We start from the raw sequence: 18,924 nt of genomic DNA, 5'->3' as shown, positions 1-18,924 counted from the left end.
TCTAGAGTAACATCAAACTCAGTGAGAGGCTGAAGGATATAAGTGATAGAAAGTTAGGTTCACAGTCAAAAAGACTGGGATTAAAATCTTACCTCTGACATTTATTAGCTGTATAATTCTGACAAGTCATTTAATCTCTATTTTCTTAAATTTCTTCATCTGCAAAATGAGTATAATAAAAGCAACACCCTTCTCCCCAAAGGTTTGATCAACTGAGATAACTTACAAAGAACCCTTTGCAAATTTTAAAGAATAATATATATTAACTATTATTATAAAACAATTTATGATTTTTAAAAGATTTATTATCTTTTATTTGTTTTTATTTATCTTTTATTATCTTTCCCTTCAAATCCTCCATTATTCCAAATTTTTTATTTGTTAAAGGCATCATCATTCTTTCAGTCTCCTTAATTCAAAACTTATTTTGGGCTCCTTATTCTTCCTTACCCTATATATCCAATTAGTTGCCAAATCTTGCATTTTTCATTTATAGATCATTTTTCCTCTTCAGATCTCTTTATTCACTCAGCTATCTACCATAGTTCAGTTTCTCACTATCTCTTGTCTAAATTATTACAACAGACTCTTAACTGGTCTTCCTGCTTCAACTTTTTCCTATTCCAATTCAGATGATTTTCCTTAAGTACAGATCTATGTCACTCTCCTATTCAGTAGTTTCCTATTGCTTCTAGGATAAAATACAATTACTCTCTTTGGCTATTATAGCTGAACGCCAGTGTCAACATATTTTTCTAGCTTTAGTATACAATACTCCCCTTTCTGATACCCTCCTATTTAATAAACTTTTCTATTACTTCTAGGATCAAACAAAAAATCCTTTGGTTGGTTTTAAAAATCAGCCTTTTCAGTCTTTTTATAAAACATGTATTTTATAATCCAGCAACACTGGCTTCCTTGCCTTGCTGTTCTTCCCACAAAATACTGTCCTCTCCAATCCTGGAACGTTCTCCCTCCTCATCTCTGCCTCTTGGCTATCCTGATTTCCTTCAGTTAATTTTCTGCAATGAGATTTTCCCATTCCTCAAAATTAATACCTTCCCTCTAAGATTGCCCTTCATTTATGATACCTATAAGTTTATTAATACCTATATTATTATTATTATTTTGGAGACTTTTTGTCTTTCTATCTCAGATCCATAGCACAGTGCGTGGCACTTAGGCTTGCAGATTGTTTCATTGATCCACAGGTCTTTCACTTCCCGGGCCTTTTCTATTCTTTGCAAAGAATCCACCTATCTTCTCTCTTCCATGCCTTTGCAACCCCCAAGCCTGGAATGCCCTTCATTTAGACTCTGAGCTCCTTGAAAGTAGGCACTGATTTGCGCTTTTGTATCCCCAGTGTTTAGCACAGTGCCAGGCACCTAGTAAGCGCTTAATAAATAGAAGCTAGTGGACCGATTGCCTCATAGCCAGCATCTCTTTTAATCCAAGATGCCGCTGGAGCATGACCTCTCACTGAAATCCTTTCTCAGTCACTCTAGCTGCTGGTGTCCTTCCTCTGAAACGATCTTGTATTCCTCAACTTGGTTTTTAGACCCGTCCTCCCTCCATTTGGTGTCCTAATTGTTTCTCGCATTAGAATGAATCAGGGTTGTTTCATTCTTTAAGGTGTGCAATTTTGGAGCTTAGCCCTGAGCCTGGTACATAGCAGGCACTTAATACAGGCTTGTGGGTTGACTGTTTAGCCTCCAGGAAACGTTAACTTCCCCACTCCCATCCCTCCGAGCTCCGCCACTTCTCCAGCAGGGTTCTCCGCAGCTCCCCAAACCTGCTTTTGTGTCCGGGGCCGCTGGGGACTTAACCCGGCTGCTGGCCTCCCCAGCCCCCTCCCCAAGGGTCAGTGCTTGAGCCCCAGGGAGGAAGCGCGGTAGACATGCAGCTGCAAGCCCGGGATGGAGAGCATCTCTGCGACAGGACCTAGTAAGTGCTGGAGGCTTCCAGAAGCCTAAGTAGTAGGCGGGGTAGCGAAGGCGGCAGGAAGCAGAGAAGTGAAGTGAATCCTCTGTCGCCGCTCCCGGAACCCAACCTGGGTTACTTACTGGGCCCAGTGGGGGCCCGCAGGACCAAAGCGAAAGTGGTGGTGATGGGGGAGGGGGGGCAGGGGAGGAAAGGGGTTAGGAGAACAGGTACAGGCCCCTTTAAGGAGGGGGGAGGAGCTTGTTGAAACCGTTTTGCGCAGCTGCGGGAGCCTTTAAGCTTGGGTGTCTGAGGCTTTAACTCGCTTTTGCTGCTGAGAGAGCTAGGTAGTCGACCTTCTTCCTTGTCTTTCCCCTTCCCCGCCTGGGGAACTCCCGCTCGCCTCGCCACGCCTCTCCGGCGTCCTACCGTGCTCCTACCCCCACCACACCGAGCCTGAGCCTGCGAGCTCCGGGATGCCTCGCTACGAGCTGGCTTTGATCCTGAAAGCCATGCAGCGGGTAAGTGACCCGGCCCAGCCTCGCTCCTCTCGCTCCCTCCCCGCGCCCTGTCCCCGGCCTCTGCATCCTTGCTGTCTTCTCTGCAGCTTTGGCATTGTCACCCACCCCAAGGCGCTGCCGGGAAAAGGGGCTCCCCTGCTCCTGCTTCTGAGCCCCCTTGGGCTTCCAGGGCTGGGGCGGGAGGAGTCCGGTGAGGACGCAGCCAGGTTCATTCATTCCTTCCCGCTCGTCCTTTTTTTTACACACGCAACGCATACACACAGACACGCGCGCGCGCACATGTTGCCCGCGCCTGGAAGGTTCCAGGGCGCGTGTGCACGTCCTCTCCTGAAGACGGGCTCGTGCGTATTTCTCCGAGTAAAAGAGTGGAGGCGTTTGGGGGCGTGGGCAGCTCCGTGAGGTTCTTAGGTGGTGATGGTGCTTGTGCTGCGGGTGGCCTCTGCTAGGATTTCCATGGCGCTGTGACTCCTTTTTTATCTCATCCCAACCCCAGGCGCTATTCTTAGCCTCATTTTACAGATAAAGAAACTGAGGCTTTGAGGTTACCAGATTTGGTCTAAAGGCTAGTTAGGACATGTCTGAGGCTGGATTTGAACCGAGGTCCTAATGACTAGGTCCAGCGCTGGATCCACTGCGCCTTCTACCGTACACCTCCTATGTGTATCCGTATGTGAGAGCTTGGCCGCGTGTTTTCTAGGAGGCTGTAGATGTGTGTTTCATGTGTATGATACTGTGTATTTCTGCCTGTGATCGTGTGTGTATGCAGAGTGGGTTATGATCGTTTCTCGAAGAGGGGTTGGTTCCGCTCACTCCCGGACTGTCAACTCTGCAGCATGTACACACAGGTATGGCCCTTTAGAATAAATATGAAACTTAAAGCATAATATTCTTAATGGAAGAGAACAAAGATCATTCAATGTCTTCTGCCAGTCTTCGAGTTGGGATACCTTGCTATGCTATTACAAAAACAAAAACTCCAAACCAAACACAACTCAACTTTCTCATTCCCTGCTTCCTGACTTATGGTATGCTTATTGCTAACTTTTATTCTAGGTTTTCCTAGTAAAATGCGCTCCTAATTTTTGCTCACCTTTTTATGTCTCAAGTATCCTCAGCGCTGTTTTTGATTGAAGTGTGTGTTTTGATCCTTCAGCACAATTCAATAAAATTATCTTTGAATCCTCGTGTGTAGTACTCTCTTGACTTGTTGCGTGGGGTATCTCTGACTTAAATGAATATATAAAGAATCAAGTAATATTAAAAAATTAAGGAAGGGGGAGAAACTCCACCAAGGATATCCTAATCTTTATTCATCCAAAGATTGGTCTTTTAACTTCTCTCTGGGAAAATTTTTTCCTCTGAGAAAGAGAGTCAGAGACAGAGAGAAATAGACAGACAGAAAAAAAGGTAGAGGAGACAGACAGAGGTGGGAGAGACAGAAAACAGAAAGAAGGAGGAGGGGGGAAGGCAAGACTAAAAGGTAGATAGATAGACTGCCTTAAGGGAACTTTTTGATGGTGTGGGACTGTGAAAATAAAGTTAACTTGTTTTGTGCTTTGTCAGGCATAGTGAAGGCTAATTGAATTTATTAAGACTATGGAGACAGCTATTTTATCCCAGCACACTGTGTTTGTTATCTTAGAAATCTGGGCTTTTTGCAGGAATCTCCTTTTGCTACTTTTAAAAAAAGGAAAAAAATGCTGTATATATTTTCAGTATTTACAGGCAGAAGTTTCCATGCTAACTACTCAAAACTTTGTTAACTTTAGAATGTGTAATATATAATGATTGAACATATTCAGCTTTTGAGCATGGAGTAATATGCCCAATTAATGCTAATCACAAGGTCTAAAAAAAATTTAATAACTTCCATGAAAAAGGAAGAAAACAGTTGAGTAATTTGTTAACTGCAAGATATTTGCTTGATTGGATACTAGAAATTTTGATTTCTGCCCTGAGAGCCTTTGACTTTGAACCTGAGAAAATAAATCAAGAATTTGAACTTTATGAGGCCCCCAAATAGTACTCCTTCATATTTTCCCAATTCACAGAAACACAAAATTAATTGGGAACAGAAAAAGGAAAAAGGGAGGAAGGAAACAAGCAAGAACTGGAGACATAACCCTTGTTGGCAATAAGGAGAATGGGACTTCAATTAAAATTGTTGTGAACCTTTTAGTCATCCATATATTATAGAAGGTATTTAAAAATTAGTTTATTGACTGTTGACATCATTCCTCCATTTCCTACTTTTCCCACTTTAATCTTTTAATTTTATTTAAGTGGAAGGTGGGCAAGAAAATTTTTGTTAATCAGTATTGGCATTGCCCGTGTATGTTTGAATTTTTTTGTAAAAGCCAAGAACAAGAAATTACAATTTTTTAATCCTCAGAGTGTATCTGCAGGCACATTGGTTAAGTTTTGCTTTTTCTTAGTTTTCAAGACATCGCAGGTAGGTGGAGAACTTCCTGGTTTAGAGATATGAATGGGCACTACCTGGCATCAAATGATGTGTTGACTTAATCATTCTTATGTTATTAACAACAGTGATGAAGGGTGGTGTGTTTGTAGGAAGGAGAGTCATATGGAAACTCTTCAGTTTTGTATGCATGTTCCTTGGGCACCAGGATTTGTAGAGGGAACATTGCGGTAATGATGTTATGGTTGAAAAGGCTGAAGAAATTATACTGGATTTAAAATGGTTTAAAAAGTATTACAGTACATTTTTTTCCTTCTACTTTTTGAAATGTCTATAATGAACATGCAAGGTTTTCCTTGTCGCAAAATTTGTTGTGCTAAAGTTATTAAATTATTAAGAAAACTGGAATCTGAAACACAGTATCACTTGTAAAGATCAGATTGAACAAATATGCTTACAAGTTATATTTTATAGCATGTATATAGAATCCCATGTATAAACTAATATTTTTACAGAACCCAGATTAATAGGATTATAAATGTAGAGCTGTAAGAGACTTCAGGTGTCATTCCTGAGAGCCCCTCACCTCCATTTTACATATGAGATAACAGACTTGGCAAGAAATAATTTATCCATGATCATAACTGTAGTTAGTAAGTGGGAATTTGAACTCATATCAGTTGATTCCACATCTGGGGTAAAGACTTATTGACCAGTAGAAAATATGTTGCTACAATTTGTGGATACCACTTAAAAATAATAAAAAATAATTTGTGACTTAAAGGAAAATTGCATCTTTATTGCCTTTAGATTGAATTGAATACCTAGAGGGGTTTCCTTCCCATCCATTTCATGCCTGTGATATTCTGTAGGGCAGTAGGAGATTCTCAATCTCCTTGGAATTATGACATCCATTGTTTGATTTCCTTTTACCCCCAATACTCTTTTCCTTCTCCCTGTACTAGTGGCACAAGTACTTCTTAAATGTGAAATACTCAGAACACAATACTTTTGTGTTTTCCATCACCTCTAAAAAGGATGTAGCCAAGCTACTTCTTGAGGGAATCCTTGCTATACGATTCAGGATATATTTGGTATATATTTGAAACATGATTTAATATTAATGAATTCACATTTGAACTAGGGAAAACTTTAATGAGATGGAATGGAATGCAAAAACCTGGGTTTTTAATAAGTGCCAGGCACTTGTGGAATAGTAGCCCTCAGCAAAAATAAGCAAACAAATGAAAAATTTGCAAGTAAAATCAAGTTTGAACTTAGGTGTGCATGCTTAGTACTAGGACCTTTAACTCCTTCAGTTCTTTAGCTAAAAATGTCTTACCTATATTTTAAATTTTCAGTTATTAAGCATTAGACAACAGTAGTGGAAGTCATACTATCATTTCATCACTTCGAAGCTTAAGCTTATAGTAGATATTTTCTCAGTTTATGTAGGTTGGCAACCTTGGGGTCATCTTATTCCTCACTCAGTCCAGATGTCTACTCCATTGCCAAATCTACTTTCACAATACTGTCATATGTCTCTCCCCGCCACTCCCCCACTCCCGCCCCGCCCCCCTTTTCTCTATTTACACAGCTACCACCCTTCTGACTTTCATCACCTGTCACCTATTACAGGAGCTTTCTAACTGGTCATCTTCCCTCTGCAATCTGTCTTTCCTTCTATCAAATTAAACTTAAAAGAATGTCTAGCAATGTCTTTTCCTTCTCTAGCTCATTTGACAGATGAGGAACTGAGATATATAGGGTTAGATGACTTACTCAGGATCTCACAGTAATTGTCCAAAGATAGATTTGAACTTGGGGAGATTCCAGACCTAGCACTCTATTCACTATGCCACAGTTTTCACCTATTCAATACCTACTTATTTATATATTGTCTCCACTAAAGAGACTTTGATTTTCTTTGTTTATTTAGCACAGTACTTGGCAGAATGCTTGTTGATTATTGATCCTTGTGGCCTTTCTAGATTGCTGATCCATTCTTAGGTCACATTGATTTAAAGTATAATGTCTAGAATAAGGAGGTAATACAATTTTGTGCTGATTGGAGAACAAATAATTGACATTTCGGTAGGATTCACGTTCACAAATTGCTTTGCTCTGTTTCCTCATTTGTGAGTTAAGTATAATAGTAAGTACAATAGTTACATCCCCTGTTTTACTAGAGAGAAATGAGACTGTGAAAGATTAAGTATTGTGTCTAAGGTTACTGAACCAGTTAAGTATTGGAATCCCATTAGGGTGGCAACTGAAATCCTTAATTTCCCATCACTTAAAATGAGTTGTTAAAAACATTGACTAAATGAATCCTTTGCTAGAGATACTTAGAGGATTCCTATGTTGCATGAGAGATCACAAGAGTATGATTCACACTTTGAAATAATTGTTGGAAAAAAAGTAACATTTTATTTGGAAAAGTGTGAGAATATAATAAACCTTTGATTGAAAAGATTGGGTTTAGTAAGGAGATAGAGGAGGAAACCTAAGATGAAAAAAAGTAGATTTGGTTAATTTTGTTGGAGAGTGAAATGAAATAGACATTTTGGAGAAAAAAATTTTTAAATATATACATATGTGTATGTATATGTGCCTTTTTATGTATGTATAAATGTATATGTATTATATTTCTATAGATCAAAAAATTATTAGGTTAGAAATGAGGTCCTGATTCCTCAAAAGTGTTGGTATTAAAAGTATTATGCATAATGTTGTTTACTCAGAAAGTTATAGTTTATGAGTAGGCTTTAGGCTAGGATGAAAGGGAAAAGCAATTGGAAAATTTTTTTCTGTGCTGTAGCATCTCAGGGAATGAAAAATTAATGGTTTAAACAATAGTCTCATATAACTTAGGTATTAAATGAATAGGCTCATTTATAAAAGCACCAAATTTATCCTTCTATATTGTACAACAAGGGTATTCATAGTCTTTGTGGAAATATATACAAAATAAACATTTATGTTAACTTTTTATAGTTGTACCAACTGTTTGTCTAGGTTTAAGGTAACTAGTTAAAATTATTTTAGTTTTTAGAGATCTTTTGATTTTCTTTGACAATTTATGAATATCTCAATCGTATTTTGCCAATTTGTTTTAATTCTAATTCGATATTTAAGGATCCCCATTTTTTATTTACAGTGGAAGCAAAGACTGTTGTGGGATCCTTTGATGTTCCAAAAGTAGATAATCATCTGTTGGGGATATAAATGATGTGTAAACCCATGGTTAAAGGGAGGGGAAAGGATAATGTAATTTTGAAGTGGGGTTCTTGGAGAGCAGTTTATGTTACCAGCTTTTTATTCAGCTTTGTTCATAGATAATTCTTAGATGCTAATATCTGACCTGATGTGCATAATCAGGCAGGTCTTTGCTTAATTTCATTTTCCTTTTATTTTGTCTGTATTCTGGTTCTGTCCTCCTAGGAACTTTAGAAAGGGGGAGGTTTCAGTTTGGGGTTATAGAAGTAAATGGATTGTGATGTAAATGAGTGGACACTTGTTAAGAGTATATCAGCTTTTGAGCTACTAATACCATCTACCCAGTCAGCAGTTAATAAGCTCCCTTAACCTTCTCAGCCTTGTGCTTGAAAGGATTTTAAGGGATTCCAATCTTTCACTGTGAGGCCTATGTTCTTTTAACACTATGAAGTGATTAAAAGTTTTACTTTCTCAAGAGCTCCAGCTGAGGAGCAAGAAATGACAGGGTTGACTTGTGAACATACATTTTGTGAAAATGGTTTCTGAATATTGTCCAAAGTGAATAGTTCTTTTAAGAATTTTTCCTCTCGTCCCTGTTGATTATTTCCTGCCTCTCTTGCACATTTATTAAATGCTGTGCTAGTGATAATTGAAAACTTGTTTTGGTTAATATAGGAAATCACCCTATACTAGTGCACATCAACCCTGTCTCTTTTCTCTAGTTTATAATTTGTAAGAATTGCATTCTGTGACTTGGTTAATAAACCTAGGTTATTCTGATTCTGAAGCTGGTCCTGTCTACTGCATCAAATTTTTTCTTTTAATTTAATTTTTTTATTCAAATCGTCTTTCAAACAAAAATCTAGTTAATAAGTTAGTAATTTATTGTAGTTACAGGTGTAATAATTTTTAAGGAAAGATAAATCTATGATTTTTTTCAGTATAAAGAACTTTTAGGCAGATTAATCAGGTGCCTGATTTATGGGTTTTCTATAGAGATTATAAATTTTCCTAGCCCTATCCAGCTAATATGAGGCAGGATTTGAACTCTGAGGCCATTATTCTTTCTACCATGCTGTGATGCTTCAATAAGAAGCTCCTCTTCTCTCTCCCCTCTTTTGTTGTCTGTACTTTTGATTTCCTGGAAACTCTTGTTGACATTTCCTTCTTGGTTAACTGGTCTAAATTGTTGTTGTTGTTTGTCCTCTTTTCTCAAAGAGGACCTTGAAATCAGGAAGGTGATTTCTTGGACTTAAGTGAGGAAGTACTATGTAACAGCTTCCTTTTCTCCTTGCAGCCACCTGGCTCCAGTGGCAAATTGTAAATGACTGGAGATGGTCCTGGGATGCAGTGAAAGACCTTAGCCTTTTTAAGCTACTTTTGTTCATTTCATACTAGAAGTATTGGCATAAGGCATAATAAATATTACTTTAACTCCATTTGTACATACTTGGGAATTTATTACACAAATCAAGATATATTTTTACTTTTTTCTTTAAAACTTTTTTGATTTTTTTAATTGATTTTTATTGATCTTGCCCTTTATTATTATTTGCTCATATTGAATCTTCTGTTTATACTTAAAAGTCTCTATGAAGCTCAAAGTCTTTTTGTAAGGAATACTTAGAAGACTTCTATTGAGAAAAAGTCCATTTGCCCCCATGGGATTATAAGGTTTTTTGGATAAGTTTTTCTATTTTAAGACTTAATTGCCTTTGCCTCTCCTCACCTCCACAGTATATACATACAAACATATACACATATATGTATACATAACCATATATATTCTTTGCCTTCCATGTATATCAAATACATCTTATTTATGCTCTTTGCAACTTTACAATAGTGGCTACTTTATGACGATTATACTTCCTTGCTACTTGAATCTTTGTTTCTGGCTTCTTGTGGTCTTTCTTTCATTTAACCCAGACACTGGATTTTGGCTCCTGTGAGTTTGTTTCCATTTTGGCTTTCTTTCAGGTGGTGTTGAGTGAATTCTTTCATTTTCTGCTTTGTCCTCTAGTTCTAAGAGATCTGGGCAGTTTTCTTTTACAATTTTTTGAATCACAACTCAGTCATTTTGCCTGTGAGATGCTCTTTCATCATCATCATCATCTTTGTTACTTCTTCCTCTTTCCTTCTTTTCTTCTTCCTCCTCCTCTTTCTCCTTCTATGTTTTCACTTTATTTTAGTATTTGTCATTGTGTGCTCTTTAGTTCATTCTAATTTTCAAGGAATTTTTTTCTTGGGTAAAATTTTATACCTCTTGTGCCAAGCTGTTTGTTCACCCCAACCTCTGACCCACAATTCTTCTATGACAGTTTATTTTCTTATTTTTTTCCTCTACTGCTTTTATTTTATAAAAATATTCTAAATATAAAAAAAAAAAAAAACTCTTCATTTCTTTGACAAATTCTATTGGGATTTATTCCAAGATGTTTTTTTTCCCCCTTGAGGTTTCTCTTGTAGATATTTTGGAGTCATTTTCTTCTGAATTTGTGTTTTGAAGAGCTCCTTCACAACAATAGCTTCATATGGTGGCATTCTTTTGTTTTCTCATTCTTCCGACCTATTTCCTGAAGTTGGACTTGATATTGGGGCCAAGCTCTGCACACTTCTTGAGGGAAGGTCTGGGCTGATTCTATTTTCTTGGAATATTAAGGTTTGTGTCACTTCCAGGATTTTATGAGCAAGTCAGGCTGATGGCTTGTAAGTTTTCATTGTCCCCAAATTGGTTTAATCCAGGGCTAAAGTCTGAAGGCTATGTTCCCCTCCCCTTTCTATAGTTGAAAATATATGGTATTGATTATAATTGTTTATTCACAGGGTAGTTAAGTGTCTAGTAAATATACTTAATATTTAAAACTCCTTTCAATTTGTAAAGACTTTTCTCATTCTTGTAAGAAAATTAATTTAATCTAACATTATATTTTATTGTCACATTCACTTAAAGAAGAAAAAAAAAGATGCCTTCTGAACATCCATGTCTTTCTGACTTTGTTGGCCCTATCATATGTATGCCTAATATAATTATTTTGTATTTTACTGTGCTCAGCATAAAACATTTTAATGAAGATTATCAGTCATTGGGATATGATTTAAAAAAAAAAAAAAGAGGCATGGGATTAGAGTTGAAAGAAAATAAGTTCCTTTAAATAATTTTCCTTTAGTTTAAGAATTCTTTAATCTATTTGATGGATCCGGTTGTCAATATGGTAAAACTTTTATGGCCCCATTATCAAAATAGTATTTTTACATGTATAAAATAGACTTACAAAGGAAACTAATTATACTGAAATGCAATTATAAAAATACTTTTAAAATAGTTCATAAGTAGAGTAGGTTAAGAAATTACTCTGTTCTGGTGGATGTTTAAGCATGAATTCTGGGGAAAAAATGTGGCTTATTTAAGAAAGCTTATCATACTTCTGAAGTGACCAGAGTAGAATGGGTTAGCTTAACATGGTCTGTCACTTTTTGCTATGTGTAGCTAAATTATTGTTACCTTTTGTCTTTGATGCCACCACTTTTCTGGTGGTTTTTGTTGCTTGTTTATTTATTTATTTTTTGGTAATAATTGCAGGTAATAATTGGTAAGTATGTAAAATCAGTAGTTAGTAATAATAACTTGACTACATGGGTTCTTGGGCATGTCAGTGGCCTCTAGGCAAAGTGAATTAAATGAATGATAAGGAGAACATGTTTGTTATTAATTAATTGCAGTCTTTGAGAGCCTCTTAAAAGAGACAATAGTATATGTCCTCCAAAAAACATAGAAGTTATTCTCAGTGTTTGAATAGATATAAACCCATTTGGAAAGTGACTTTAAAAAAATTCCTTAAGTCTTTTTTTTTTTTTTTTTTTCAGATTGTTATATCCTGAGATGATAGTAGTAAATTCCTTCAGGGTAGAGATTAGTTTTATTTATTTTTTCTTTTTTTTTTTTTTATATCTGTATATCTAGCAAATAGTTAATATATAATAAAAACATACCAAATTGAAAGTATGTTGAAGGGTGTTTTTCTTAAATAATTTAAATAAAATAGAATTTAACTTAATATAGCTTAAGCAACAAATAACTTTTTTTCAGACATAAGTTTTCTTATACCCAAGCAAGTCACCCATTAGAGATAAATCTGACTGTTTATAGAGAATTTCGCAAAGAGTAATTTGAGTCATAATACAACTTAAAATAAAATATTTTTGACTAAAAATTATCAAAAATAGGTATTAGACTTTTTTCCTCTCTGTACCCAGATAATTGCTTATTTTCAAGTAACCATTACTACAAGTTAATGTATACCTTTGTATACTTTTGGAAGTTTGAATACCATCTTTAGCTAAGGCAGAATTCCTTTAGAAAATGATGTTCTTCCCTTCCTCCAAGTTGTGTTTGTGAGTGTATAAATTACCATATATTAATAATGACATTGTAGTGTCTTTTATTGCTATGAAGTTTGTCTACTAGAGCCTGTTAAAATAAACATGGTGCTTTACTGGATGTTCCTTATAAATTATATAATGATCATTTGTAGTTTTAACATTTTCACTTTTTATTGGCCTTTAAGAATGCCTCTTTTTTGGGCTGACTCATTATTCTTAGTTTAATGTTTAAATTTCATTGCTGTTATAGATGGAGGCGGTCAAACAGAAAGAGCTGATCCCTATCCCTTCAACAAGGGCATAATTTTCTGAAGAATTCTGAATTCTAAATTATCCACATCAGCACATTCTTAGAGTGATTATAAGGCTCTAGTTACAGGTGTAATCCTTAACTACTTTTTGAAGACTAGCAATTTTGTATACATAAAACTCAAATTTAACTTCAAATGTGGTCAAATCAAATAATATCTAATTGCAGCAATTTGCTTTTACATGCTTTATAAAACTCATCTTTTTTTTTTTTTTTAAACAGTAAAAACCAGTATTGGGGAAAGCATAGTATAGAGAATTATGTGTCAGAAAAAAATGTTCATATATTCTTTGCAAACCTTAATGACATAGAGCTAATTAACTATTATGACCTCTATGACCTGGTTTGAGATATGAAATCTTCTTTGAAATAATCTTATACGTAATGCTTTTGATTTTTTAAAAAATTCAATTAATGCTTTTTATAAAAAGTAGTTGCATGGCATAATGGAAAGAATAGTGGATTTGTTATTAAAGAGCATGAGTTAAAATTCTGACTGCCACTGTGACCAAATTGTAGCTAACTGTACAATGAAGGTATTGCATGGGAGAGAAATTGGGGGTGGAGGAGAGACCTTAAAGATACCAATTTTAGGTCTAGGAGGCATCCTAGCTATCCCCTACTCAAACTCCCTGGTTTTAATATTGGAAAATTTAGACTGAGAGATTAAGTGATTTGCCTAAGGTAACTAATTGTGAGCCTCCATGGTAGGTTATAATTCATGTTACCATCAGCATTCTTTCTTTTGTATTTTGTAATAAATCTACTCTACAGGATGGATCCTAGACTTAATATCATTGAAACTGTTCAAAAGGAAATGCTATCATCAGTTTGGAAATTCATTTTAGATGAAAACTATAAGCATTTAACCAGGGCAGCAGTATTAAGATAAAGTTTGATTAATGTTTTGTGGTCCTGTGGTTTAATTTGCGCAATTATTTAATTTTAGGATTCTTTTTCAATGGGGGCATGGAAGCGTCTTCAAGGTTTGTCATGTGGAGAAGAGATTGTTCTCTAAGAGGATAGAATGGAAGGTAGAAGCTGAGCCCTAACAGACTTGATGTCAGGAAAAAATTTCCATTTAAATATCTCATAGTGGAATGGCTTATTTGAAAATCTGTGGATTCTCCATTGTAACAGTTTTCAAGTAGAGGGTATACCGTTGTTTGTTGAATATGGGGATTTTTTTGACTGTGGTTGGATTTATGCAATTCCTGAGGTATTTTCCAACAGTTTTGTAATTTTCTCTAAACTTCAGGTAAACCAACTCTAAATTGATTTAGAAGCAGGATTCTCAAAATGTGTGTATTTACACAAGAGGTCTGGGTTGATATTCTATACCATTATACTTGCTCTGTCCTGGCTTCAGAATCAGGATGACTTGAGTTTAAATTCTATCACTGATACATCCTAGTTGTATGAATTGGGAGAGATTATTTAAAACTATTATTGCTATATCCTGATGGCTCTCTTAATAGAGATGACACACCTGGAAGTTTCCTGTACTCTAGTTAGCTTCCTATTGCCTCCAGGTTTACACATAAAATCCTGGGACATTTTGAAGCCTTTCATCAGCTGACTGCCTCCGCCTGCTTTTTCATTCTTCTTAACCTTATTTTCTGCCTTACAGGATCCATGACACTGTTCTTCTTTGGGGGCTCTGTCTCCCAACTCTGCATTCTCATTGACAGCCTTTTTTAACTGAAATTTCTTCCCTTACTTGACTTCTTTCAAGTCCCAACCAAAATCCTACTTTCTTTTGCAGTCCCTCTTCATGCTGATGTGCTTTCCCTTTGTTGATTATCTCCAGTTTATCCTGTTGCTACATAGCTATTGGCATGTTATCTTTCCCATTAGATTTTAAACAAGAACAGGTAAATAATCTTTTGCCTTTCTTTGCATTTTTAGTGTTTAGCATGTAACAAAGTACCAATGGAATTCTTTTTAGTCCTGTCCCTATTTAATTAAAAAAAATTTTTTTCTTTCAAAATAGATTGATTTAGGTGATGTTTCTGTTTGTCCACAATAGTTGTATTGGCAGATGAACAGATGATTTTATTATATTGCTCATTTAATTACAGCATGACATTTTTGGCATCAAAAATCTTGGAAAGAAACTAAATTGATATTCATTTCCTCTCCAACCTTGAGAAATTTCAGGGAAGAAACATCTCTCAAGTTATAGAGCATTCAACAAAGATGCTAAATATCCTCTAATTGAGACCTGAAAGTCTTTGGTTCACCAGAAAAGGTGCTTTTTATATTTTCTGGCATGATTCCAGTTGGAAAGCTGAAAGATAACCTTGTGGAGTTGTGCCTTCAGGGAAGGTGAAGTTGGAACCTGTTGGGGAAAAATGTATGAGTAGAGTAGAAGGAACATGGAAATATGAGCTCCAAGGTTGTCCTGGTGGATGTCCTTGAATAACATGCTTTATTGACGTGACTTTGATCATTAGTTCTTTAGTAGATTAGAGGAATAATATTAAATTTGCTTCCATATACCAGAAAGGAAACAGATGCTTACAATAACATTCTCTTTCAGCTTGTATACTTTAACAGGTGCTTGGTGCGAGAGACTACTGGACTCCACCCAAGGAGAAGATTTGAATGCAAATCTTGCCTTTGATATTTCCTAGCTGTTTGATTATGGAAAAATCATTTGATCTCATGAATCCTTTGCCAATATTAGACTTTATGAGAAGAGAAATGACTTGTCCCTTGTTATTTGAAGTCACTTAGTTGAGGAAACACATACAGGACACCTAGGATGTGTATTGATTTCTTAAATTTAAAGAATATTTTATCTTTTACTTAACAAAGGTGTGTGAGAGAAAAGTGAAATGCTTCATTAATTTTTAAATGTGAGCATTTATACCTTGAAAATTAGCAAACCTACATATGTAGATTTGATTTATTGTTTTGTTGATTGTCTAGACTTAAGAAAGTGATGGAGAAAAATTAATTATGGAGATTAAACTTAAGTGTTTCATGTGTATATATTTTTTTGAGAACTGGTTTTTAAAACATTTACTAGCACACTCACTGCATATACATTACTTTCACTTCTGTGTATATATATTAATTATATCTCTCTCCTTTTCCTACTTAGAGAGCCACTCTAGTGTATCCAGTGTTTCTTGTCCTAGTACTTTTTTCATTTCATTGACAAAGACAAGTTTAACAGTTATAATTATATATCTTATAGTGATAACATAATTTTAATTCAGTTATTGGTTTTTTAAAATTTTTGTTTCTTCCATTTAATTATAGGTATTGTTCATATTGTTTACCTGGTTCTGCTAAATTCACTTTTCTTTACTTCTGATGACTCTTCTTTTAAAATAATATTTTTTTTCCAATTATATAAAGACAATTTTTAACATTCGTTTTTACAAAATTTTGAGTTCCAAATTGTTCTCCCTCCTCTCTTCCCTTCTCCTCTTCCCGAAATGGTAAGCAGTTTAGAGAGATTATTTATGTGCAATCATGTAAAATATTTTCATGTTACTCATGGATGAAGAAACAGATGAAAAGAATAAAACCATGAAAAAAATGAAGTAAAAATAGTATGATTTAAATTTGCATTCAGAGACCATCAATTCTTTCTTTGGATATGAATAGCATTTTTCATCATGAGTCTTGTAAATTGTCTTGGATTATTATGTTACTGAGAAGACCTAAGGTATTCATAGTTGGTCATCACAGCATGTTGCTATTAAAATGTTGAATGTTCTCCCGGTTCTCATTTTACTTTGCATCAGTTCATATAAGTTTTTCCAGATGTTTCTGAAAGCATTCCATTCATTGTTTCTTGTTGTACAATAGGATTCCATTATGTCCATTTGTCACAGCGTATTTAGCCATTCTCCAAGTGATGGATGTTTCTAATTTCTTACCATCATAAAAAGAAGTATATATATGTTTTCGGTGTGTTAGGTCCTTTTCCCTTTTTCCATGAACTCTTAATAGATATAGCTTGATTGTCCTGTATTTGAATTTTTGTTGCCTGTCTTGCAAGGGTCTTTATCTAATTTAATTGAAATAAGAAATGTAGTGCTCTTCTAATTTTTTTTTTCAAAGCTTATTTGTACTGCTATTATGTTTTAACTTAATACGCCTTGAATCAAAAAATTAAGGCAAAAATAGGTCGTATGTACAATTATTTTTAATGTCTAGTCTTTTTGATGTCATTTGTCCTGAAAAGTGGTTTTAAAAAAATTAAGTTTTTGAGATAAGAAATTTTTGAAGTAGGTACAAAATCTTCCCACATTCTTAAGTAAGTTCTTAAATTTCTTAATTTTCTCCTTTGTGGCAGTAGTCACACTTATTTACATAATGATGAATGTTTGAGGTTAAGGCTCAAGACAAATTCAGGTGACTTCTTTTTTTCCTTTTTTTTTTTTTTTTTTTTTTTTTTTTTAAGATATACCATGGTGAAAGATATATGAAAGAAAACTGAATTTAGAGTAATGGATCTGAGTTCAAGTTCACACTGCTATTTACTATTCTTGTGGTCTTGCTCATTTCTCTGGGCTTCAATTTCTTCACATGTGGAAATTATACTAAATAGAACTTAAAGGCATATATTGTAAAGCTCTTTCTGTGGCAGATCTGACCTTGTTACTTCCTACTCAAAAATCTTCAGTTGTTTCCTCCTCTTATCTTTAGGAAAAAATAGAAACTTTCCGATTAAATGTAGAAAATCCTTTCACAAATCTTTTAGATATCCAGGCTGTTTACTATTTTATATGCTATTCCATCCAAATGTCATTGAATCTCTTGCTTTTACAAGATTTCTTCCCCTCCTTCCCTCAGCTTTCTGCTTTTCCTAGGATTTCACCCAGTTGGAATCCCTCCCTCCCCTGTAGGCTCAGCTCAAGCACTATTTCTTATATAAGGCTTTTCCTCATATTCCTTACCTTCTGCCTATTAATACTCCTCCCAAGTTTGTTTATATTTTGAATTTAAATTACACATGTTGTTTCCCATCTGTAGAAAGTAATTTTCTTGAGGTGAGGGACTGTTTTGTTTTTTGACTTTGCATTCTCAGCTTTCTAACCCATGCCTGGCACATGAAAGATGATGCTTGTTGAATTGATCTTCAATGAAAAAGATTAAAATGAAAAGTGACGAATGTAGTAATCTTTGCAACAAACTCTAAAAAAGAAATAAGCCCAATGAAGATACTTTCTTGTGGGTGCATTGGTTGGGTAAGTGGTGATTCCAAATAGATTAGTTCTGTGCATCACAAATGAATAAAAGAGATTTTTAGTTGACCAAAAAAATGTTCTACTTGGTTTATTCACTGTTTTTTTGTTTTTCCCATTTTCCTAGAACTGTACCTTTCTGACATATCTGTACGGTATGGGTATGATTTGGAATGATGACCTAACATTTTTTCCAATTTTCTAACTAGATAAGAGAGGCTTGTGAATCTTTCTGCTAGCCAACTGCCATGTGACTTTAGTTTTTTTTTTTTTTTTAACCTCTTTTGGCTTTACTTTGCTTACCAATAAAATGTTTCATGAGATAATCTTTTAAATTTCTTTTTGTTCTAAATAGATGATCCTAAAGTTTTTCATGACTGACTAGAACTGAAGCAAGCCAGGAGACTTGAGTTCAGATCCCATTTGAAAGTCTTATAGTTGTGGAGTTAATTTTACTTAGTGTTTCAGAACTTTGATATCTTTATCATATGTACAACATGTTTCACAGCTATTTGTGAGGGAAAGCATTATTAAAAATGCAGTGAGACCATTTATATATACATTTCAAGGTCATTGTAATCATTGTGCTTTTTTTAAGAATGTAAAATTATTCTTAATTATGGAGAATCAAAGAAAGCTATGAAGTAACCAGTTCTTCCTGCTTTTCATAGCTCTGAATTATCCTATGACTTTTTAATGAGTTAACCTGAAAGTCAGTCCAGTCAAGTCAGTCCAGTCTTAAATATAAATATAAAAGCATAAATTGGAAACATATTTTGGCAGAAGAACTTGTTTATTTCCATCCATGTTTCTTAAAGAAAAATGGATGTATTACCACCATTTTTCTATGTATGACGAGAGTAAAACTCTGCTTGATCTGAGGTAGTCCTGTAAAATTATGTAAAATAATCAAGAAATGTCTCCTTTGAACTACAAACCCAAATG

At 35.1% G+C, this 18,924-nt stretch overlaps 1 protein-coding gene across 2 annotated transcripts in view; it reads left to right on the top strand.

Annotated features, from left to right (window-relative positions):
* Positions 1 to 353: 353 nt before the first annotated feature.
* The window catches only part of SLC5A3 (solute carrier family 5 member 3), a 76,159-nt gene continuing 57,588 nt past the window's right edge, over positions 354 to 18,924 (top strand). Inside the window, exon 1 of one of the 2 annotated variants that reach the window (XR_007951833.1) lies at positions 354 to 1,944. The gene's annotated coding sequence lies outside the window, so the exon portion shown is untranslated. Of the gene's footprint in view, positions 1,945 to 2,126; positions 2,442 to 18,924 lie in introns of those variants that run through there. The other variant, XR_007951832.1, reaches the window with a different exon arrangement.

The sequence above is a fragment of the Antechinus flavipes genome, chromosome 3, assembly GCF_016432865.1.
Source record: "Antechinus flavipes isolate AdamAnt ecotype Samford, QLD, Australia chromosome 3, AdamAnt_v2, whole genome shotgun sequence".
Classification (NCBI taxonomy): domain Eukaryota; kingdom Metazoa; phylum Chordata; class Mammalia; order Dasyuromorphia; family Dasyuridae; genus Antechinus; species Antechinus flavipes.
Note: the sequence above shows the minus strand (reverse complement) of the source record. Positions and strands in the feature narration are given on the sequence as shown.